Raw genomic sequence first — 26,185 nt, 5'->3', positions numbered from 1 at the left:
CTTGATCCATCACCGTTATTTAGCTCACTGCCCCATCCCAGCTCAGAACCTGGCTATATGCAAATTAGTCTGTCCCTGGCCCAGTGCATCATCATGTTGTTAAATATTTTGTCCACCCTAAGCGTGGAAGGGTATACTCAGATGTGAGTCCCTTGCTCATTGCACCATCAGGATTCAAGCAAGCCGGGCCGACGACGGCTGAAATGCCAGAAACCGGTCCCCGGAAGCTTGTTTCCTTCCCAGTGTAAGAATTGGCTTGGTAGTTTGGTTTGCCCTGTTCCCATCATGCACTGGGACAGGAACAGACTAATTTGCATATAGCCAGGTTCTGAACTGGGATGGTGCAGTGAGCTAAAAAACGGTGTTGGATCTAGTCCTGATCTCTTGACTGGGTGAGAGTATTCTGCTTAATTCAGAAACTCTGTCCATCACCACCCCTTGTTGTTAAATATTTTGTCCACCCTAAGCGTGGAAGGGTATACTCAGATGTGAGTCCCTTGCTCATTGCACCATCAGGATTCAAGCAAGCTGGGCCGACGACGGCTGAAATGCCAGAAACCGGTCCCCGGAAGCTTGTTTCCTTCCCAGTGTAAGAATTGGCTTGGTAGTTTGGTTTGCCCTGTTCCCATCATGCACTGGGACAGGAACAGACTAAGTTGCATATAGCCAGGTTCTGAACTGGGATGGTGCAGTGAGCTAAAAAACGGTGTTGGATCTAGTCCTGATCTCTTGACTGGGTGAGAGTATTCTGCTTAATTCAGAAACTCTGTCCATCACCACCCCTTGTTGTTAAATATTTTGTCCACCCTAAGCGTGGAAGGGTATACTCAGATGTGAGTCCCTTGCTCATTGCACCATCAGGATTCAAGCAAGCCGGGCCGACGACGGCTGAAATGCCAGAAACCGGTCCCCGGAAGCTTGTTTCCTTCCCAGTGTAAGAATTGGCTTGGTAGTTTGGTTTGCCCTGTTCCCATCATGCACTGGGACAGGAACAGACTAAGTTGCATATAGCCAGGTTCTGAACTGGGATGGTGCAGTGAGCTAAAAAACGGTGTTGGATCTAGTCCTGATCTCTTGACTGGGTGAGAGTATTCTGCTTAATTCAGAAACTCTGTCCATCACCACCCCTTGTTGTTAAACATTAAAAATAGCACTCCAACAAAGTAGTAGGATTATAAAACTTTAATAACTTATAAATATAAACAACGCAACAAAAACAGTAAAAACATTTAAACATTTTTAGGAAAAAAGAAGGAACAATGGTCAGTAGCGGTCGGTTGTGCGAATAGTCCCAAGGCAGCACAACGTCCTGAGTTCTGGACGGCACCTAGGTGATGTTGCCTGGGTGCCGCACTGGTTTTGGGTATCCTACAATGCTGCTCCGAATAACGGCGTGGGGCGTCCCGGGGGGTGGCTCGTCAGTAGCGGTCTGTTGTGCGAATAGTCCCAAGGCAGCAGAACGCGCTGAGATGTGGATGGCACCCAGGTGATGTCAAGTAAGTTGCCGCACTGGTTTTGGTATCCCACAATGCTGCTCCGAATAACGGCGTGGGGCGCCCCGGTGGGGGGGGTGAGGCGGCGTGAACGGGCCTCCCCAGGTGGAGGCTCGTCTGATGTAGTGGGGCGCCCCTTTACCGTTTCAGTTGCCATTCCGCCCGCTTTTGGTACACTGTGCCAAAATCCGCCATTCAGCTGAGTTGCGCCCACTCTTGCGGTGCAGCGATAGGCGGCTGCCACAGGACTCTCAAAATGGCGGCAGGCTCCTTCCTTTTTGGGCCTGGTCCACTGAAATGGCCCTGGGACACTTTGGAACTCGGACGCTTGTCTACTAGGTCTTGGACCCCATTCTCGAAAGCGTCCCCTCAGCCTTGAGGATTCTACAAAAGTCTTGGGGGCCCCCGACTCCTGCAGGCTTCCGGTGGGGAGCGGCTGCCATGATTGCTCGCGGAATGACCACGACGGAGCCACGAGATGGTGGTGCTCTCATGCTGACGCCAGCTTCAGTCTGAAACAAGGTGGGGCTTTCATCGTTTGGGAAAAAAAAAAAGTTTTCATCCAATGAAAGGTGTTATTTTTAGGTCATATGATCAAGCCTTCCATCATTAGGAAACCAAAAGTAAAATGAACCAATGAAAAGTTTTATAAACAAGTCACATGACCTGTTATGCGGCATAGGGTATAAAAAGCGTAGAAAATCCGTTGGCACGTGAGGCGGCGTCAGTAGCGGACCGATGTGCGAATAGGCCGAAGGCAGCACAACGCGCCAAGATCCGGATGGCACCGAGGTGGTGTCTAGCAAGTTGCCGCACTGGTGTGGCCATCCTACAATGCTGAAAGTCGGCGTGGGGCGCCCCGTTGGCCTGTGAGTTCGCGTCAGTAGCGGACCGATGTGCGAATAGGCCGAAGGCAGCACAAGGCGCCAGGATCCGGATGGCACCGAGGTGGTGTCTAGCAAGTTGCCGCACTGGTGTGGCCATCCTACAATGCTGAAAGTCGGCGTGGGGCGCCCCGTTGGCCTGTGAGATGGCGTCAGTAGCGGACCGATGTGCGAATAGGCCGAAGGCAGCACAACGCGCCAAGATCCGGATGGCACCGAGGTGGTGTCTAGCAAGTTGCCGCACTGGTGTGGCCATCCTACAATGCTGAAAGTCGGCGTGGGGCGCCCCGTTGGCCTGTGAGATGGCGTCAGTAGCGGACCGATGTGCGAATAGGGCCAAAGGCAGCGCAACGCGCCAAGATCCGGATGGCAACGAGGTGGTGTCTAGCAAGTTGCCGCACTGGTGTGGCCATCCTACAATGCTGCGCCGAAAGTCGGCGTGGGGCGCTCCGTTGGCCTGTGAGTTCGCGTCAGTCAGTGGGGGTTGTTTGAGGATCTGACTGCATTGGAAAGCAATGTGATGCTGTGCGTCGCCCCCAAGATGAAGGTTCCTCGGCTGCAGTGGGGCGTCCCTTGGTGTTTCACTCGCTATGCAGCTGAGTTGCGTGCGCACTTGCGGCGAATAGGCCGAAGGCAGCACAACAATGTTTTCGGAATGGAAGACACCACAAGGCGCTGAGATTCGGTTGGCACCGAGGTGGTGTCTAGCAAGTTGCCGCACTGGTGTGGCCATCCTACAATGCTGCTCCGAATAACGGCGTGGGGTGCCCGAAGGGGGGGGGGGAGGCGGCGTGAACTGGCCTTCCCAGGTGGAGGCTCGTCTGCTGTAGTGGGGCGCCCCTTTACCATTTCAGTTGCCATTCAGCTGAGTTTCGGCCGCTCTTGATGCTACAGCGACAGGCGGCTGCAACAGGACTCTCAAAATGGCGGCCTGTTCTTTGGATTTGGGCCTGGTCCACTAAAATGGCCCTGGGACACCTTAGAACTTGGACGCTCGAATTTTTTTTCCTTTCCTCTACATGCAAAAAAGGTAAATGCCCGGTACGTTACCTGCCTCATCTGCCACGATGTACTCTCCAGAGAACCCGAAAAAAAATATAGTTATGGTAACTATACCATGCATCGTCATATGGAGAGGTGGCACCGATTAATTATAGTGCTGCACAAAAGAGAGATTTGGAGGAGAACCCCCGACCTGCCAGTACATTCACCAAAGAAGTGGCACTGACAGCATCAGAGGCAAGGGAAACGGTCCCAAATATTTAGAAGAACTTTGGAAAGATTAAAATGACATGTTTAGATTGTGGCAAATTAATTTCATGTGGACAGATGAGTGTTACTCTAATAAATACAGCATATGAACATCATCATAGTCGATGGTTGGTAGAGACATTTTGACTATATCCTGGACCTGCCCGTCCTCGCCCAAAATGGCGCCGGAATAAATGGGACTCGTAACTCCTTGTTGTGTACTGGTTGCTGAACCTTGAAATCACGAGATACGTATGCAGTTTTGAAGCACATGGCGGGCGGGGACGAGAATTGATTGAATATTTCGACATCCCTATTGATATTAAGTTCTGATGTGTTATTGATTACTGTACTATTGAAAGTTCGAATTAACGTCACCCATGGTACTTGCCCGCAAATGTATATCTAGATAATTTTATTGTAACTGGCTCTGTCGTATTTTAATTATAAAATGTACGTCCACCGATTCCGCAACTGTTAGACACCTTAGTTCTTGCAACCTAATGGCCCGCCCGTTACGTTCCTCTACAGTGTAAATGTCTACTCATCATATACGATTACAGTTTGCTCCGTGGCCGGCCCACGTGGTTATAGGCCCGTATTTGTATACTGACATTTTCACAATAAAGGTTTTTAAAAGAAAACATGGTAGTAGTATTTACATTGGTAAAGTTTTTAATAATAGTCACTGTTTTAGAATCAGTAAAAGGCAAGTGAAATAAAGCAGTCCAATTTCATGAAGGGTAAAAGGTATAATACGCAGGAACGCAGTAAAGATAAATGGTCAAGGGCTGTTGTGTTTCTACTTCTGCAACATAAAGTGATCTATAAGAATCTGATATTCAGGCGTATCGGCGACTAAGACAGCAGGCCGAGCCTCTTTTGCTCAACGGCTCCGTCATGGGACGAAGAAACGTCCTTTTTCTCGAAAAAGGAATATATTTTACTTGCAGGACAGTTGTAAATTTTCCGGGAAAGTACATTAGCCTGGAACATTATAACATATGTTTAAGAAAAAATAATGTCGAAAGTAATAAAAAGCGTAATTTTTAGGTCATATGACCAAGCCTTTCATCATTAGAATAAGAAAAGTAAAATGAACCAATGAGAAGTTTTATTAACAAGTCACATGACCTGTTATGCTTACGTTACGCGCTGCGCGCCGCGCCCAAGATCGCTTCCGGGAAGCTGCGCTTCGCGCACCGGAGCACTTCCGGATGCGCTAACGCGGCGCGTCATATGACGCATTACGCGACAACGCAGGTCCAGAATATAGTCAAAATGTCTCCACCAACCAGCGGTCGGAACACAACCCCTTTCAGCAGGCTAAATAGTTCTGTTAAATGACAACAGAAGGGACAGGCAACAAGAACCATCAGTCAAAGAGGGGAGGGCAAGTTCTTCTCTACCGGGTCACGTTGGGGCGCTACCGGAACTGATCGAATTGGTAGTCTAAAGTGTTTCTGGATGTTTCAGACTGAAGCTGGCGTTAGTAAACAGCAAAGCTCTCGCAACCACAAAACAGTGTGAATTTTTTAAACAAATGTGACAACAAAGTAGCAGAAAGCAGCACATCTCTGAATTCGTGTTCTTTTTCAAACGGATGTTTTAATTTGATCCACAAACAGCCGACACGTGTTTCATCGTGTTGAAGTGGAGTCAACACGACTCTTCAGGGCTGATGAAATAAAGTAAACATATGTATAATACATTTCACTATAACACTTCTGGTACACTTGTCAGTGATAAAGACGTGCACGGAAGTGAAGGTGACGGATGGTTACGTGCCTAGTGGTCGTTTGGTGATTTACGTACCATGCACATCCACACTCGCAACCCAGTGATGGTTGTAAAGTGCGTGGGTAGCAGTTGCATCATAACTATCTGTTCCAACAGTTAATTCACTATTAACAAAAACCCAAATCACGTGGTTTGTCGTCTCCCGCTCACGAGGAAACCGCGTTAGTGAAGGATAAGGGTGTAAAACGTGTCAATTATTCCATTCTATTGAGCACAAAGTGTGCGTGTCATGCACGATACCAAAGTAGGTCTGTGTGCAAAAAAATCATGCAGCTCATGAAAACCTCACTAATATCAATAGTAGCCTACCTGGTATAGACCCAGGCATCTATGGGTAGATGCGAAAATGAGTGCGAGTAGATCGATATATCTAAACATTGACAAAAAACACAAAAATAAGAAAGTAAGAAAGGGAGAAAAATTAATGAAAGGCAAGTGGTGTAGATCACAGGGTGCGATAAGCCAATGTTGGCTGTGGCTTACCCTGTATAAATATTGACGGATATGTCAATATGTTATAAATGCAGAGAACCCTGGTATCGGGTTGGTAGATAAGTATTCACCCAGCTGTATAGGTATGTATAAAATGTTGCTCGTTTGTTCCAAACAAAGACTGCACGAAAAGAAAAGTCAAAAATAAATATAAAATCCGATAAGAACATTACAAGACAAACGAGTAGTGGTCAAGAATCAAAAAACTGTCGATGCAGTTCAATACAACTCTAGGTTAAAGCGTACATACCTAAACACGTGTAGGTGTTTAGCCGTACCGGGAGGGGATCCGACTGGTCAAAGTATTTTGAGGCTGAATTCTGGGTAAGAATCACTGTCGATAAGTAAACTAAGTGTAGAAAAACACAAAAAAAAGGAAAAACGATAGTAATAATGTCTCCAGAATTTGAGCAGGTATTGAAAGAAACGCAAGTGCACACGGTATTATGTTCTTACCTCCAGACGATATCCCTCCTCTGTGTGTTCCCGGTCGCCGTGTTCCAGAGACGGACACGTGACCGGAAACCGGATGGTAATGATATAGTCTAAGTAGGTCAATAGCTAGAGCGTGCTAGTCTGAATACCACGTCCAAAGCATAACCGCCATCTTGGATGTGAAAAAAGCTCGCTGTAAGTCGCCCCATTGGTGAAACGAAATTAAAAACTACAAAATAAATAAAGGCACCATCTAATAAGAGGACACTGTCGGTTGGAGGCGAAATCTTGAATATTAGTATTCAAGGCGCCCATCTCAAAGTTCTCCTTTGATATGAAAATGATGAGAGAAAAATGTACACATATAGATCCGTGAAGATCTGTTGGCATCATCTCCTATGTTAAACTTGAGTTTGTTTACATAAGGAACAGAACGTAGAATTGACAAGTTGAGTCGAGATGTCAGAATAAGACTGTGAAACTTCACAAAAGGATTAGATCGTGTAAAAAACTACGCCTCATGGAAGACATAATCCATGATCGTATAATTACCCCTATGTAAATTAAATCCATGAATTAAGTGATCACGTAAGAATCGTGTGTGATGAAAAATAGGCGTCAAATGTTGCGTTAGAATGGAGAACCTTGAATTAAGCACCCATAAGTGAAAGGTGAAGTTGCATGGTGATAGGTGACACGACAATCTGTATGTATACATTCCTACACTCTAAATATGAATTTATAGGATTACAATTCATGATGGCAAATCCTTTCTAATACATACGTCAGATATGATTAAAAATTAACATTGTGGTATTCAGCACATAAAAGCCATACAGTAATTTCCCAAATGAATTCGTTCATGCAGTTCTCATTTCAGTCTAAACGATTTCATATCTATTTGCAAATGTATTACCAATTTACAGTTTTATGTCTCATGTGCAACATTTCATTAGAATAAAAGGGCATCAGTTCCCTAAAAAGAATTGAAGCTCTGGGTCATAGTTCAGCCCGTGTTCCACGCATTGCAAACGCATGATCCAGGTGGCTTCCCTACGTCTCAGAGCGAGTTCTCTGTTGCCCCCCCTAATATTCGGGGGGATTACATCAATACCAAAGAAACGTACCTTCACCTCATCCTCAAGTGGCTGACATGCTGCAATATGCAGCGCAACCGGGTATTTGGGATCTCTCTTTTGAATAGCCCGCATATGTTCAGCTAACCTTTCTTTAAGGGGTCTGATAGTACTGCCCACGTACACCTTGCCACAATGGCATTCAATAATGTACACAACATATCTAGTTAAACATGTGATATTGTGTCTAATTGTGTATCTGACACCATCATGACCTTTAAATGTTTTTGTCCCATGTTTGCCCCAAACACACAACGAACAGAAGCCACATTTGAAGAAACCTAAGCCATGTGTGGTAAGCCAATCTGCGGCTGAAGTGTTGTGTGGGACCGTAGGACTAAGTTTGTTTTTAAGTGTACATCCCTTCCTGTATGTAATGGCTGGTCTTTCTGGGAGCCACTCTCTTAGGGTTGAGTCTTCAGTTAGCAGTTTCCAATGTATGTTGAAACTCTTGGAGACTGCATGATGTAGCGCATTAAACTCAGTAATGAGTCTAATTTTTTGGGTAGAGGATTCACTGGAGGCACGTTTCTTTAGACAATCTGGTCTTGAGGCGCGACGAACCCTTTTCTCTGCTGATTTCAGAGTTTGGAGGGGATAACCTCTATTTAGAAATCTGTTTCTCATATTAGTTAGACAGATGTCAAATTCTCTAGGCTCACTGCAGTTCCGTTTTGCTCTCAGGGATTCACCATAAGGTATAGCCTGTATTTGGTGTGTGGGGTGAGAGCTGCAAGCGTGGAGAACAGAGTTACAGGAAGTTGGTTTCCTGTAAAGTTTACTGTGGAGTTTATCATCTCTTATGTAAAATTCCAAGTCTAGGAATTCCATCTTTTCTTTGCTGAATTGCATGGTAAATTGTATACCCCATGTGTTGTCATTTAAATGTTTGAAGAAAGTAGTCAAAGAGTCTATTGTACCAGACCAAAGAAGAAAGCAATCATCAATGTAACGTCCCCAAAATAAAATGGAGTCGATATAACTTGAACCTTTAGGGCCCCAAATGAGATCTGATTCGAGGGCCCCCATAAACAAATTGGCAAAGGAAGGGGAAAATTTCGAACCCATAGCTACCCCCTTTGTCTGCCTAAACCATTTGCGGTCAAAGATAAAGTAGTTATTATCAAGAATGATTTCCATCATACGTAGTAACATCTTCGTGTGAGCCCACAGCGAAGCTGGTCGGTTAGAGAGTGTTTTCTCCATTGCTTGCATCCCTAATTCAGGGTTAATGCTGGTGTATAGAGACACCACATCCATTGTCACTATTATGGTTTCAGGTTGCCAATCAATATCTGACATCATTCCTAGAATATGTTTGGAATCTTGGATGTAAGATGGTAAGTTTTTTACTAAAGGGCCTATAAATAGGTCCACATACTCCGCAAGTCTCTCTGTAGGACCCCCAATGCCCGAGACAATAGGTCTGCCAGGCGGGAATGGTAGGTTTTTGTGTATTTTAGGAAGAGTATACAACCAAGGAAAAGTAGGTCTGAAAACCTTCAGATATAGGTATTCATCATTGTCCAGAAGACCAGATTGTTTCCATTCAAGTAACAGTTTGTTAATTAAGATGGTTAGAGGACCCATAGGGTTTTGAAAAAGTGGTTCGTAACAAGAAGTGCCACTCAGTTGTGTAAAAATCTCGTTATTGCAATCCACGAGATCCATCACAACCACATTGCCCCCCTTATCAGCCTCCCTAATGACGATGTTAGAGTTATCACTAAGGATAGAGAGTGCAAGACGTTCGCCTTTTGTCAGGTTGTCTTTATATCTGAATTTGTCATTCAAGTTCTTCATGTTTATTTTGTTTATGTCGTCCAGGACATGCCTATGAAAATTATCTATAGCATTACCCCCCGATAGAGTTGGAGTCCACCTAGATTTATTTTTCAGACCACTGGTCTGCCCATAATCTGTTTCAATATCTAGTTCTTCTAAAAGCCTCTCCATGTCATAAGGGCTTTCTTCTCTATCCGTCAAAGAAAGAAGCAGATGAGTTGCTTGGACATCTTTAATAGTCAAAACTTCCTTGTCACAGACATTGGGAGAGGGTCTAGAATCACTAGTAACATTAGATTTACAAGCAAAATGTTTTTTCAGTTTAACATTCCTTATAAATTTGAAAATGTCAATTTTACTCTGACAGATATCACCAGTGTTGTACGGGTTAAAGTTCAGACCTTTGCCAAGTAAGGAAACCATATCAGTGGTTAAAGGAAAGGAAGAAAGATTGATTACTTGGACCGTCTCATCTGAAATTGTCAATTCCTCTGTGTGCCTGACCTGAGTTTCCTTCGATACTCCTCGTTTGAGATTGCGCCTGACCCTGTGGGTTTTGGGTCTGTGGCGCCCCTGGTTATAGTTGTTCTGTTGCCCTTTCTGATGCGTTCCATTTCTAAAAAAAATGGCATGTTGATAAGATCAGTATTTTCTGTTCTTTCATCCTCAGATTCTATGAGTCCAGCAGAGTTAAGTGAGGAGGTACTTGAAGTCACTGAGCTGGCTACAGTAGATCTACCCGTCTGGGAGCCTTGTCTAGATTTGGGAATCAAGGAGTCGTATTTCTGTTCATAAGTATAAACCCTCCCATTTTTGTAGTCAGCCTCATCCCTTCTGATTTGTCGGGCTTTCCTGGTCTTGATATCTGCCTGATGTTTAAGGAGAATTTCATCCAAAATGGTGTAATTCTTGACAGTGGATTCAGGTTTGTTAAGATCCTTGATCTCTTGTTCTAAGGTGGATATTTCTAATAAAAGTTTAGCAGACTTTCGTTCCGCACTCTCTATTAATAAATCCATCAGAGTCATGGAATTTTGGTTTAAAGTTTCTTCCCACTTGACCATTAAGTCTATGTCAAGATTGTCGTATGTAGGAAACGTCTGGGAACGTAAACCTCTAGGAATTTGTTTTATTCTTCTGTAATACTTCAGGGTGGTCCCATCCCACCACCGAGAATTTTCTTGTTTTTTTAGCCTTTCAAGTTTGAAAAACTTTTCCCTGAGTCCCTCCACAGGTGCAGGACCTGTAGTGGCGGAGGCCTGGTGTGTAGGCATACCTTTCGCTAAATTGTCGAAGAGGTCTGCTGCCACCTTATCCCTGTCCATAATAGGGAAAACTATATAGTGAAAAATGCTCGAGTAAAAGTAACGTGGAGGCAACCAATCTGAATAATACCAGAATAGACAGCTATTAGGGTTTGGAGAAATTTCAGATGATGGCGCTCTACCTGTAGTATACGTTACAACCTGTAGGGAGATAAGTTCTAATGCGTGGTGCGTACTGAGCGAACGGAATAACCCTAAAACCGTTCCAAGACAATCAAAAGATCACCATAAGCAGTAAACAGCAAAGCTCTCGCAACCACAAAACAGTGTGAATTTTTTAAACAAATGTGACAACAAAGTAGCAGAAAGCAGCAGATCTCTGAATTCGTGTTCTTTTTCAAACGGATGTTTTAATTTGATCCACAAACAGCCGACACGTGTTTCATCGTGTTGAAGTGGAGTCAACATGACTCTTCAGGGCTGATGAAATAAAGTAAACATATGTATAATACATTTCACTATAACACTTCTGGTACACTTGTCAGTGATAAAGACGTGCACGGAAGTGAAGGTGACGGATGGTTACGTGCCTAGTGGTCGTTTGGTGATTTACGTACCATGCACATCCACACTCGCAACCCAGTGATGGTTGTAAAGTACGTGGGTAGCAGTTGCATCATAACTATCTGTTCCAACAGTTAATTCACTGTTAACAAAAACCCAAATCACGTGGTTTGTCGTCTCCCGCTCACGAGGAAACCGCGTTAGTGAAGGATAAGGGTGTAAAACGTGTCAATTATTCCATTCTATTGAGCACAAAGTGTGCGTGTCATGCACGATACCAAAGTAGGTCTGTGTGCAAAAAAATCATGCAGCTCATGAAAACCTCACTAATATCAATAGTAGCCTACCTGGTATAGACCCAGGCATCTATGGGTAGATGCGAAAATGAGTGCGAGTAGATCGATATATCTAAACATTGACAAAAAACACAAAAATAAGAAAGTAAGAAAGGGAGAAAAATTAATGAAAGGCAAGTGGTGTAGATCACAGGGTGCGATAAGCCAATGTTGGCTGTGGCTTACCCTGTATAAATATTGACGGATATGTCAATATGTTATAAATGCAGAGAACCCTGGTATCGGGTTGGTAGATAAATATTCACCCAGCTGTATAGGTATGTATAAAATGTTGCTCGTTTGTTCCAAACAAAGACTGCACGAAAAGAAAAGTCAAAAATAAATATAAAATCCGATAAGAACATTACAAGACAAACGAGTAGTGGTCAAGAATCAAAAAACTGTCGATGCAGTTCAATACAACTCTAGGTTAAAGCGTACATACCTAAACACGTGTAGGTGTTTAGCCGTACCGGGAGGGGATCCGACTGGTCAAAGTATTTTGAGGCTGAATTCTGGGTAAGAATCACTGTCGATAAGTAAACTAAGTGTAGAAAAACACAAAAAAAAGGAAAAACGATAGTAATAATGTCTCCAGAATTTGAGCAGGCATTGAAAGAAACGCAAGTGCACACGGTATTATGTTCTTACCTCCAGACGATATCCCTCCTCTGTGTGTTCCCGGTCGCCGTGTTCCAGAGACGGACACGTGACCGGAAACCGTATGGTAATGATATAGTCTAAGTAGGTCAATAGCTAGAGCGTGCTAGTCTGAATACCACGTCCAAAGCATAACCGCCATCTTGGATGTGAAAAAAGCTCGCTGTAAGTCGCCCCATTGGTGAAACGAAATTAAAAACGACAAAATAAATAAAGGCACCATCTAATAAGAGGACACTGTCGGTTGGAGGCGAAATCTTGAATATTAGTATTCAAGGCGCTCATCTCAAAGTTCTCCTTTGATATGAAAATGATGAGAGAAAAATGTACACATATAGATCCGTGAAGATCTGTTGGCATCATCTCCTATGTTAAACTTGAGTTTGTTTACATAAGGAACAGAACGTAGAATTGACAAGTTGAGTCGAGATGTCAGAATAAGACTGTGAAACTTCACAAAAGGATTAAATCGTGTAAAAAACTACGCCTCATGGAAGACATAATCCATGATCGTATAATTACCCCTATGTAAATTAAATCTGTGAATTAAGTGATCACGTAAGAATCGTGTGTGATGAAAAATAGGCGTCAAATGTTGCGTTAGAATGGAGAACCTTGAATTAAGCACCCATAAGTGAAAGGTGAAGTTGCATGGTGATAGGTGACACGACAATCTGTATGTATACATTCCTACACTCTAAATATGAATTTATAGGATTACAATTCATGATGGCAAATCCTTTCTAATACATACGTCAGATATGATTAAAAATTAACATTGTGGTATTCAGCACATAAAAGCCATACGGTAATTTCCCAAATGAATTCGTTCATGCAGTTCTCATTTCAGTCTAAACGATTTCATATCTATTTGCAAATGCATTAACAATTTACAGTTTTATGTCTCATGTGCAACATTTCATTAGAATAAAAGGGCATCAGTTCCCTAAAAAGAATTGAAGCTCTGGGTCATAGTTCAGCCCGTGTTCCACGCATTGCAAACGCATGATCCAGGTGGCTTCCCTACGTCTCAGAGCGAGTTCTCTGTTGCCCCCCCTAATATTCGGGGGGATTACATCAATACCAAAGAAACGTACCTTCACCTCATCCTCAAGTGGCTGACATGCTGCAATATGCAGCGCAACCGGGTATTTGGGATCTCTCTTTTGAATAGCCCGCATATGTTCAGCTAACCTTTCTTTAAGGGGTCTGATAGTACTGCCCACGTACACCTTGCCACAATGGCATTCAATAATGTACACAACATATCTAGTTAAACATGTGATATTGTGTCTAATTGTGTATCTGACACCATCATGACCTTTAAATGTTTTTGTCCCATGTTTGCCCCAAACACACAACGAACAGAAGCCACATTTGAAGAAACCTAAGCCATGTGTGGTAAGCCAATCTGCGGCTGAAGTGTTGTGTGGGACCGTAGGACTAAGTTTGTTTTTAAGTGTACATCCCTTCCTGTATGTAATGGCTGGTCTTTCTGGGAGCCACTCTCTTAGGGTTGAGTCTTCAGTTAGCAGTTTCCAATGTTTGTTGAAACTCTTGGAGACTGCATGATCTAGCGCATTAAACTCAGTAATGAGTCTAATTTTTTGGGTAGAGGATTCACTGGAGGCACGTTTCTTTAGACAATCTGGTCTTGAGGCGCGACAAACCCTTTTCTCTGCTGATTTCAGAGTTTGGAGGGGATAACCTCTATTTAGAAATCTGTTTCTCATATTAGTTAGACAGATGTCAAATTCTCTAGGCTCACTGCAGTTCCGTTTTGCTCTCAGGTATTCACCATAAGGTATAGCCTGTATTTGGTGTGTGGGGTGAGAGCTGCAAGCGTGGAGAACAGAGTTACAGGAAGTTGGTTTCCTGTAAAGTTTACTGTGGAGTTTATCATCTCTTATGTAAAATTCCAAGTCTAGGAATTCCATCTTTTCTTTGCTGAATTGCATGGTGAATTGTATACCCCATGTGTTGTCATTTAAATGTTTGAAGAAAGTAGTCAAAGAGTCTATTGTACCAGACCAAAGAAGAAAGCAATCATCAATGTAACGTCCCCAAAATAAAATGGAGTCGATATAACTTGAACCTTTAGGGCCCCAAATGAGATCTGATTCGAGGGCCCCCATAAACAAATTGGCAAAGGAAGGGGAAAATTTCGAACCCATAGCTACCCCCTTTGTCTGCCTAAACCATTTGCGGTCAAAGATGAAGTAGTTATTATCAAGAATGATTTCCATCATACGTAGTAACATCTTCGTGTGAGCCCACAGCGAAGCTGGTCGGTTAGAGAGTGTTTTCTCCATTGCTTGCATCCCTAATTCAGGGTTAATGCTGGTGTATAGAGACACCACATCCATTGTCACTATTATGGTTTCAGGTTGCCAATCAATATCTGACATCATTCCTAGAATATGTTTGGAATCTTGGATGTAAGATGGTAAGTTTTTTACTAAAGGGCCTATAAATAGGTCCACATACTCCGCAAGTCTCTCTGTAGGACCCCCAATGCCCGAGACAATAGGTCTGCCAGGCGGGAATGGTAGGTTTTTGTGTATTTTAGGAAGAGTATACAACCAAGGAAAAGTAGGTCTGAAAACCTTCAGATACAGGTATTCATCATTGTCCAGAAGACCAGATTGTTTCCATTCAAGTAACAGTTTGTTAATTAAGATGGTTAGAGGACCCATAGGGTTTTGAAAAAGTGGTTCGTAACAAGAAGTGTCACTCAGTTGTGTAAAAATCTCGTTATTGTAATCCACGAGATCCATCACAACCACATTGCCCCCCTTATCAGCCTTTTCTCTCATCATTTTCATATCAAAGGAGATGAGCGCCTTGAATACTAATATTCAAGATTTCGCCTCCAACCGACAGTGTCCTCTTATTAGATGGTGCCTTTATTTATTTTGTAGTTTTTAATTTCGTTTCACCAATGGGGCGACTTACAGCGAGCTTTTTTCACATCCAAGATGGCGGTTATGCTTTGGACGTGGTATTCAGACTAGCACGCTCTAGCTATTGACCTACTTAGACTATATCATTACCATCCGGTTTCCGGTCACGTGTCCGTCTCTGGAACACGGCGACCGGGAACACACAGAGGAGGGATATCGTCTGGAGGTAAGAACATAATACCGTGTGCACTTGCGTTTCTTTCAATACCTGCTCAAATTCTGGAGACATTATTACTATCGTTTTTCCTTTTTTTTGTGTTTTTCTACACTTAGTTTACTTATCGACAGTGATTCTTACCCAGAATTCAGCCTCAAAATACTTTGACCAGTCGGATCCCCTCCCGGTACGGCTATACACCTACACGTGTTTAGGTATGTACGCTTTAACCTAGAGTTGTATTGAACTGCATCGACAGTTTTTTGATTCTTGACCACTACTCGTTTGTCTTGTAATGTTCTTATCGGATTTTATATTTATTTTTGACTTTTCTTTTCGTGCAGTCTTTGTTTGGAACAAACGAGCAACATTTTATACATACCTATACAGCTGGGTGAATACTTATCTACCAACCCGATACCAGGGTTCTCTGCATTTATAACATATTGACATATCCGTCAATATTTATACAGGGTAAGCCACAGCCAACATTGGCTTATCGCACCCTGTGATCTACACCACTTGCCTTTCATTAATTTTTCTCCCTTTCTTACTTTCTTATTTTTGTGTTTTTTGTCAATGTTTAGATATATCGATCTACTCGCACTCATTTTCGCATCTACCCATAGATGCCTGGGTCTATACCAGGTAGGCTACTATTGATATTAGTGAGGTTTTCATGAGCTGCATGATTTTTTTGCACACAGACCTACTTTGGTATCGTGCATGACACGCACACTTTGTGCTCAATAGAATGGAATAATTGACACGTTTTACACCCTTATCCTTCACTAACGCGGTTTCCTCATGAGCGGGAGACGACAAACCACGTGATTTGGGTTTTTGTTAACAGTGAATTAACTGTTGGAACAGATAGTTATGATGCAACTGCTACCCATGCACTTTACAACCATCACTGGGTTGCGAGTGTGGATGTGCATGGTACGTAAATCACCAAACGACCACTAGGCACGTAACCATCCGTCACCTTCACTTCCGTGCACGTCTTTATCACTGACAAGTGTACCAGAAGTGTTATAGTGAAATGTATTATACATATGTTTACTTTATTTCATCAGCCCTGAAGAGTCGTGTTGACTCCACTTCAACACGATGAAACACGTGTCGGCTGTTTGTGGATCAAATTAAAACATCCGTTTGAACAAGAACACGAATTCAGAGATCTGCTGCTTTCTGCTACTTTGTTGTCACATTTGTTTAAAAAATTCACACTGTTTTGTGGTTGCGAGAGCTTTGCTGTTTACTGCTTATGGTGATCTTTTGATTGTCTTGGAACGGTTTTAGGGTTATTCCGTTCGCTCAGTACGCACCACGCATTAGAACTTATCTCCCTACAGGTTGTAACGTATACTACAGGTAGAGCGCCATCATCTGAAATTTCTCCAAACCCTAATAGCTGTCTATTCTGGTATTATTCAGATTGGTTGCCTCCACGTTACTTTTACTCGAGCATTTTTCACTATATAGTTTTCCCTATTATGGACAGGGATAAGGTGGCAGCAGACCTCTTCGACAATTTAGCGAAAGGTATGCCTACACACCAGGCCTCCGCCACTACAGGTCCTGCACCTGTGGAGGGACTCAGGGAAAAGTTTTTCAAACTTGAAAGGCTAAAAAAACAAGAAAATTCTCGGTGGTGGGATGGGACCACCCTGAAGTATTACAGAAGAATAAAACAAATTCCTAGAGGTTTACGTTCCCAGACGTTTCCTACATACGACAATCTTGACATAGACTTAATGGTCAAGTGGGAAGAAACTTTAAACCAAAATTCCATGACTCTGATGGATTTATTAATAGAGAGTGCGGAACGAAAGTCTGCTAAACTTTTATTAGAAATATCCACCTTAGAACAAGAGATCAAGGATCTTAACAAACCTGAATCCACTGTCAAGAATTACACCATTTTGGATGAAATTCTCCTTAAACATCAGGCAGATATCAAGACCAGGAAAGCCCGACAAATCAGAAGGGATGAGGCTGACTACAAAAATGGGAGGGTTTATACTTATGAACAGAAATACGACTCCTTGATTCCCAAATCTAGACAAGGCTCCCAGACGGGTAGATCTACTGTAGCCAGCTCAGTGACTTCAAGTACCTCCTCACTTAACTCTGCTGGACTCATAGAATCTGAGGATGAAAGAACAGAAAATACTGATCTTATCAACATGCCATTTTTTTTTTAGAAATGGAACGCATCAGAAAGGGCAACAGAACAACTATAACCAGGGGCGCCACAGACCCAAAACCCACAGGGGCATGCGCAATCTCAAACGAGGAGTATCGAAGGAAACTCAGGTCAGGCACACAGAGGAATTGACAATTTCAGATGAGACGGTCCAAGTAATCAATCTTTCTTCCTTTCCTTTAACCACTGATATGGTTTCCTTACTTGGCAAAGGTCTGAACTTTAACCCGTACAACACTGGTGATATCTGTCAGAGTAAAATTGACATTTTCAAATTTATAAGGAATGTTAAACTGAAAAAACATTTTGCTTGTAAATCTAATGTTACTAGTGATTCTAGACCCTCTCCCAATGTCTGTGACAAGGAAGTTTTGACTATTAAAGATGTCCAAGCAACTCATCTGCTTCTTTCTTTGACGGATAGAGAAGAAAGCCCTTATGACATGGAGAGGCTTTTAGAAGAACTAGATATTGAAACAGATTATGGGCAGACCAGTGGTCTGAAAAATAAATCTAGGTGGACTCCAACTCTATCGGGGGGTAATGCTATAGATAATTTTCATAGGCATGTCCTGGACGACATAAACAAAATAAACATGAAGAACTTGAATGACAAATTCAGATATAAAGACAACCTGACAAAAGGCGAACGTCTTGCACTCTCTATCCTTAGTGATAACTCTAACATCGTCATTAGGGAGGCAGATAAGGGGGGCAATGTGGTTGTGATGGATCTCGTGGATTACAATAACGAGATTTTTACACAACTGAGTGACACTTCTTGTTACGAACCACTTTTTCAAAACCCTATGGGTCCTCTAACCATCTTAATTAACAAACTGTTACTTGAATGGAAACAATCTGGTCTTCTGGACAATGATGAATACCTATATCTGAAGGTTTTCAGACCTACTTTTCCTTGGTTGTATACTCTTCCTAAAATACACAAAAACCTACCATTCCCGCCTGGCAGACCTATTGTCTCGGGCATTGGGGGTCCTACAGAGAGACTTGCGGAGTATGTGGACCTATTTATAGGCCCTTTAGTAAAAAACTTACCATCTTACATCCAAGATTCCAAACATATTCTAGGAATGATGTCAGATATTGATTGGCAACCTGAAACCATAATAGTGACAATGGATGTGGTGTCTCTATACACCAGCATTAACCCTGAATTAGGGATGCAAGCAATGGAGAAAACACTCTCTAACCAACCAGCTTCGCTGTGGGCTCACACGAAGATGTTACTACGTATGATGGAAATCATTCTTGATAATAACTACTTCATCTTTGACCGCAAATGGTTTAGGCAGACAAAGGGGGTAGCTACGGGTTCGAAATGTTCCCCTTCCTTTGCCAATTTGTTTATGGGGGCCCTCGAATCAGATCTCATTTGGGGCCCTAAAGGTTCAAGTTATATCGACTCCATTTTATTTTGGGGACGTTACATTGATGATTGCTTTCTTCTTTGGTCTGGTACAATAGACTCTTTGACTACTTTCTTCAAACATTTAAATGACAACACATGGGGTATACAATTCAGCATGCAATTCAGCAAAGAAAAGATGGAATTCCTAGACTTGGAATTTTACATAAGAGATGATAAACTCCACAGTAAACTTTACAGGAAACCAACTTCCTGTAACTCTGTTCTCCACGCTTGCAGCTCTCACCCCACACACCAAATACAGGCTATACCTTATGGTGAATACCTGAGAGCAAAACGGAACTGCAGTGAGCCTAGAGAATTTGACATCTGTCTAACTAATATGAGAAACAGATTTCTAAATAGAGGTTATCCCCTCCAAACTCTGAAATCAGCAGAGAAAAGGGTTCGTCGCGCCTCAAGACCAGATTGTCTAAAGAAACGTGCCTCCAGTGAATCCTCTACCCAAAAAATTAGACTCATTACTGAGTTTAATGCGCTACATCATGCAGTCTCCAAGAGTTTCAACAAACATTGGAAACTGCTAACTGAAGACTCAACCCTAAGAGAGTGGCTACCAGAAAGACCAGCCATTACATATAGGAAGGGATGTACACTTAAAAACAAACTTAGTCCTACGGTCCCACACAACACTTCAGCCTCAGATTGGCTTACCACACATGGCTTAGGTTTCTTCAAATGTGGCTTCTGTTCGTTGTGTGTTTGGGGCAAACATGGGACAAAAACATTTAAAGGTCATGATGGTGTCAGATACACAATTAGACACAATATCACATGTTTAACTAGATATGTTGTGTACATTATTGAATGCCATTGTGGCAAGGTGTACGTGGGCAGTACTATCAGACCCCTTAAAGAAAGGTTAGCTGAACATATGCGGGCTATTCAAAAGAGAGATCCCAAATACCCGGTTGCGCTGCATATTGCAGCATGTCAGCCACTTGAGGATGAGGTGAAGGTACGTTTCTTTGGTATTGATGTAATCCCCCCGAATATTAGGGGGGGCAACAGAGAACTCGCTCTGAGACGTAGGGAAGCCACCTGGATCATGCGTTTGCAATGCGTGGAACACGGGCTGAACTATGACCCAGAGCTTCAATTCTTTTTAGGGAACTGATGCCCTTTTATTCTAATGAAATGTTGCACATGAGACATAAAACTGTAAATTGTTAATACATTTGCAAATAGATATGAAATCGTTTAGACTGAAATGAGAACTGCATGAACGAATTCATTTGGGAAATTACCGTATGGCTTTTATGTGCTGAATACCACAATGTTAATTTTTAATCATATCTGACGTATGTATTAGAAAGGATTTGCCATCATGAATTGTAATCCTATAAATTCATATTTAGAGTGTAGGAATGTATACATACAGATTGTCGTGTCACCTATCACCATGCAACTTCACCTTTCACTTATGGGTGCTTAATTCAAGGTTCTCCATTCTAACGCAACATTTGACGCCTATTTTTCATCACACACGATTCTTACGTGATCACTTAATTCACGGATTTAATTTACATAGGGGTAATTATACGATCATGGATTATGTCTTCCATGAGGCGTAGTTTTTTACACGATCTAATCCTTTTGTGAAGTTTCACAGTCTTATTCTGACATCTCGACTCAACTTGTCAATTCTACGTTCTGTTCCTTATGTAAACAAACTCAAGTTTAACATAGGAGATGATGCCAACAGATCTTCACGGATCTATATGTGTACATTTTTCTCTCATCATTTTCATATCAAAGGAGAACTTTGAGATGAGCGCCTTGAATACTAATATTCAAGATTTCGCCTCCAACCGACAGTGTCCTCTTATTAGATGGTGCCTTTATTTATTTTGTAGTTTTTAATTTCGTTTCACCAATGGGGCGACTTACAGCGAGCTTTTTTCACATCCAAGATGGCGGTTATGCTTTGGACGTGGTATTCAGACTAGCCCGCTCTAGCTATTGACCTACTTAGACTATATCATTACCATCCGGTTTCCGGTCACGTGTCCGTCTCTGGAACACGGCGACCGGGAACACACAGAGGAGGGATATCGTCTGGAGGTAAGAACATAATACCGTGTGCACTTGCGTTTCTTTCAATACTTGCTCAAATTCTGGAGACATTATTACTATCGTTTTTCCTTTTTTTTGTGTTTTTCTACACTTAGTTTACTTATCGACAGTGATTCTTATCCAGAATTCAGCCTCAAAATACTTTGACCAGTCGGATCCCCTCCCGGTACGGCTAAACACCTACACGTGTTTAGGTATGTACGCTTTAACCTAGAGTTGTATTGAACTGCATCGACAGTTTTTTGATTCTTGACCACTACTCGTTTGTCTTGTAATGTTCTTATCGGATTTTATATTTATTTTTGACTTTTTTTTTCGTGCAGTCTTTGTTTGGAACAAACGAGCAACATTTTATACATACCTATACAGCTGGGTGAATACTTATCTACCAACCCGATACCAGGGTTCTCTGCATTTATAACATATTGACATATCCGTCAATATTTATACAGGGTAAGCCACAGCCAACATTGGCTTATCGCACCCTGTGATCTACACCACTTGCCTTTCATAAATTTTTCTCCCTTTCTTACTTTCTTATTTTTGTGTTTTTTGTCAATGTTTAGATATATCGATCTACTCGCACTCATTTTCGCATCTACCCATAGATGCCTGGGTCTATACCAGGTAGGCTACTATTGATATTAGTGAGGTTTTCATGAGCTGCATGATTTTTTTGCACACAGACCTACTTTGGTATCGTGCATGACACACACACTTTGTGCTCAATAGAATGGAATAATTGACACGTTTTACACCCTTATCCTTCACTAACGCGGTTTCCTCATGAGCGGGAGACGACAAACCACGTGATTTGGGTTTTTGTTAACAGTGAATTAACTGTTGGAACAGATAGTTATGATGTAACTGCTACCCACGCACTTTACAACCATCACTGGGTTGCGAGTGTGGATGTGCATGGTACGTAAATCACCAAACGACCACTAGGCACGTAACCATCCGTCACCTTCACTTCCGTGCACGTCTTTATCACTGACAAGTGTACCAGAAGTGTTATAGTGAAATGTATTATACATATGTTTACTTTATTTCATCAGCCCTGAAGAGTCGTGTTGACTCCACTTCAACACGATGAAACACGTGTCGGCTGTTTGTGGATCAAATTAAAACATCCGTTTGAAAAAGAACACGAATTCCGAGATCTGCTGCTTTCTGCTACTTTGTTGTCACATTTGTTTAAAAAATTCACACTGTTTTGTGGTTGCGAGAGCTTTGCTGTTTACTGCTTATGGTGATCTTTTGATTGTCTTGGAACGGTTTTAGGGTTATTCCGTTCGCTCAGTACGCACCACGCATTAGAACTTATCTCCCTACAGGTTGTAACGTATACTACAGGTAGAGCGCCATCATCTGAAATTTCTCCAAACCCTAATAGCTGTCTATTCTGAAGCTGGCGTTAGCATGAGAGCACCACCATTTCGTAGCTCCGTCGTGGCCATTCCACGAGCAATCATGCTAGCCGCTCCCCACCAGAAGCCTGCGGGAGTCGGGGGCCCCCAAGACTTTTGTAGAATCTTCAAGGCTGAGGGGACGCTTTCGAGAATGGAGCCCAAGCTCTAGCAGACAAGCGTCCGAGTTCCAAGGTGTCGCAGGCCCATTTTAGTGGACCACGCCCAAATCTGAAGAGCCGGCCGCCATTTTGAGAGTCCTGTGGCAGCCGCCTATCGCTGCACCGCAAGAGCGGGAGCAACTCAAGTACATGGTGAGCGAGACGCTGTAGTCGAAAGAGCGGGCGGTAAACAGCTGAATAGCGGAAGAGGCACAGTGTAGCAAAAGCGGGCGGAATGGCAACTGAAACGGTAAAGGGGCGCCCCACTGCAGCGTGTCTTTAGGTGAAACGGATTGTGGGACAAGGTCAAGAATGGAAGAGTCACCAAAAGGCAAAAAGTTTCGCTTGACCCCGGGAGCCGGCCACCTATGTCGGGGGCGATCTCAGGCCACACCAGGGCAACACGACTTGCGGAGGGGGCCGGAGCCAAGCGCCCCCTCCGAGTCCGCGCCATGACACCGTCTCTCGGGGGCCTCCGTCAAGCGGTTCAGGGTGGCACCGCATCACATTGTTTTCAAATGCAGTCACGTCCTCAAACAGCCCCCACTTACATTGAGAATAGTGAAGCTGTAGCAAGTACAAATAGGCTTCAGACAGTGTTACAAGCACTCCTCAAAACTTTGAACTATCAGAGTGCATGAGTTTCATGCTCGATCGATTGAGCGAGCCGGATCGGGCAACAAAAAGTATAAAATAGTTATGTAAATAGTTATTTAATAAAATGTTTTACCCTGTTACTTTGCTGGTGTGTTGTATATATTTGTAATATTTGCATAGAGTTTATCGTTATTTTGGGCGGGGTGGGTGGCGGAGCCGAGCTGTCTTGCAGCCATCATGGTGTGGAGCTCAGTTCATCTCACTAGTTCCGTATTTCTCATGAGGGGTTGTTCTTAATGTTTCTATTTTAGCGAGGTCAAAAAGAGATCCCATTAGTGGCCTACTGATTTTGCTCGATTCCTTTTGTTTTTTTACACAATTTTTCACTATCTGCAAAGACTAAACAGAGTATTGCGACTCTGTGCTTGTTTGTAAATAGAGAATGAACCAAAGAGAACCAATTCTAAAAGAGTAAATGCTTGGATAACAATCAATCAAATGGAGAGAGAAGCAGGCACGACGGATTACAACGGGGGCAAAGGCCTGCGTTAACTAACCTTCACTATCTGCAAAGAGAGAGTACTCCTAATAGAAATGAGGGGGAGGGGGGGGCAGCATTCAAAGCAGATCAGTGTGCATAAACACGAAAATGTTTTTACTTACCACGTACTTGACATTCGACAGCTTATGATATTTGCTATTAAAAAACCATTGAAATTCACTGAAAAAACCATAGGTTAGAGACCATATATAGTTAGGAATTAGCATTTAAAAAACCTTGAAAATTCACTGAAAAAACCATAGGTTATAGACCATATATAGTTAGGGATTAGCATTTAAAAAACCTTATTTTACTCACACAAAACCATTGAAATTCCATATATAGTTAGTTGCACTAACTATATATCGCGCACCCGCAATCCACTGCTAATGATGTCACATATTACATCATTCATGACATGGTCAGTGACATCACTGATGACATCACTGATGACATCTCAAATGACATCACTGATGACATCTCAAATGACATCACTGATGACATCACTGATGACATCTCAAATGACATCACTGATAACATCTCAAATGACATCACTGATGACATCTCAAATGACATCACTGATGACATCACTGATGACATCTCATTTGACATCAATGACCACATCACTGATGATATCATTCATGTGACAATACAATGCATCTCCTCACACTTTAATATAACCTCTGTTACACCCAGTGTTAAATACAGAGTATAATTTTTGAAACCATTGACACACCAATACTAGTTACTACATACGCACTCAGTGATTCCTATGTTTAAACACACATTCACTCATTTACCCATACAATCATTCATACATACAATCACTCATCTTTACAACACTATCATATGCACTCATACACCTATACAGACTCTCACACTCTGTTACTCATCCATGGAGTTACTCACACACCTAGTCAGTCCTGTAAAGAATCAATCACACTTCCATTTCATTTTCTAATCTATACAGTTAAACATAGAGCACCTTACATTTTGAAACATATACTAACACATACTTACTCTCTTATACAATCATTGATACAAGTACACATTGATCTGCACAGAGTCACACACCTCCCAGCCAGCCACACACACACTCAGTCTCCCATACAAATACTTGGGCAATCAATCAATAACCCATATAGCTACTGATCAACACATGCAGCAGTTTACAGAACAACAAACATAATGATGCACAAATTAAGACAGTTCAGTCACTAACCCATGCACTCAGTGAGACACATTTAATCACTCACTCATACAGTCAGTCACGCACCTACTAAATCCTTCATCCAGACACTTCTACATCTACTCATTCTTCAATATGTAAAACATATTTAAACTTTACAGAAACACACAGTCACTGGATGATGTCATCAGTGATGTCATTTGAGATGTCATCAGTGATGTCATCAGTGATGTCACTGACCATGTCATGAATGATGTAATATGTGACATCATCAGCAGTGGATTGCGGGTGCGCGATATATAGTTAGTGCAACTAACTATATATGGAATTTCAATGGTTTTGTGTGAGTAAAATAAGGTTTTTTAAATGCTAATCCCTAACTATATATGGTCTATAACCTATGGTTTTTTCAGTGAATATATATATATATATATATATATATATATATATTCCAACATAACCCAGTTTAGGAAAATAAATAAATCCACTGGCGCCGTGGCCACATTGCATAAACGGTTTTTATTTTTATTTTTAGGCTTCGGGTAGACCCGACGCGTTTCGCAGTTACCTCACTGCTTTGTCAAGGGTGATTCAATAAAGTAAAGTACACACATTTAAAGGTGCAGGGTTCAAACTTGATAAACATAGTAAAAATACTTCCGTTTTTAGTCTCAAGCAGAGTAAACATACTTAGTTTCCCTTGTTTGCCCATTGATACATTATTGCTATTCATATGATTTATAAACCAGTCTAGCCCAAGTGGGCTGGTGTAATACTAATGTTGATGATCCATAAACAAATAATACATTTCGAACTTCACACTGTCGAAAATTTCATAATAGTCTCTTAGTCATATAGCTCCAGTGAGCTAGTACACCATTCAGGGCAAATCATCCTTGGATTGGTTTTCTGCCAAGAAAACCAATCTGCCAATTCTGCCAAGAATACGTTGGGATTTGAAAACTGAAGCCGAGCCCGCCCTGTGTCCTGCAGAGGAGAAGCAAATCGGAAGTACAACGCCACGGACAACGGAGTCTACGAGTGTGAGAAGGCGAGTCGGAGGGTTCGTCAGTATCGTGTTGGTGGGAGCCGGCTGTCCCGGTAGTGACTCGAGCTTCATAGCAGGTACTTTAAACAACAGGGAAACGGAGAAAGGCAGCGGAAAAGGAAAAATCTTCACGCTGCCAAGAAAAGCGGTATATGCAAAACGCTAGTGCACAAAAGCAATAACGCTGGTATAATGGCTTCGGAGAGAAGCAGTAAGCGACGAGAGGCAGCTACTAGGCTGTTTACGAAAGCTGTGGGTACAGACAGTATTGGTGCAACAGCA

This window comes from Lissotriton helveticus, chromosome 5_1 (assembly GCF_964261635.1).
Source record: "Lissotriton helveticus chromosome 5_1, aLisHel1.1, whole genome shotgun sequence".
NCBI classification, from domain to species: domain Eukaryota; kingdom Metazoa; phylum Chordata; class Amphibia; order Caudata; family Salamandridae; genus Lissotriton; species Lissotriton helveticus.
This window is presented reverse-complemented; position numbering follows the sequence as displayed.